Below are 506 nucleotides of genomic sequence, written 5' to 3' on the forward strand. Positions count from 1 at the left end.
TTTTTTTTTTTTTTTTTCTTTTACTGCTGCGTCACCAGGGAAGCCTGTAAGTGGACTAAGAAGTCCCAAAAACTCATTCTGAAAGCTGAGGATTAGAAATAAGAAAGATAAGGGCTGGAGAGAAAGACAGCCTCCAGGTTAGCTCACAAACTCAGCAACCCACAAAGCAGCTGCATGGAGGACTGAGGACCGTGAACAGAGTCTTGACCCAGAACATGATTCCTATGGGATGCAGACTGACCTGGGCACTGGACAACAACTTGCCCCAGCGTGTCCAGTATAGTTCCACTCAGCAAACCCAATTTAGCATGTCTGATGCATCAAGCCTTGTGTTGAGCCCTCGGACACCAAGGAAGGGGAAGAGAAGGTCTCTGCCCTTGAACTTGCAGCAGTGGGAGGTGTCTGCCAAGAGACAGACCCAGGGTCACCAAGACTCCAGCAGATGATGGAGCCTGGGCCCCACTGCCCCAACAGGTGTATTCAGATTGGCTGGCTGTGAGCAGGCT

This window comes from Bison bison, unplaced genomic scaffold (genome assembly GCF_000754665.1).
Source record: "Bison bison bison isolate TAMUID 2011002044 unplaced genomic scaffold, Bison_UMD1.0 scf7180017864508, whole genome shotgun sequence".
Taxonomy (NCBI): Eukaryota; Metazoa; Chordata; class Mammalia; order Artiodactyla; family Bovidae; genus Bison; species Bison bison.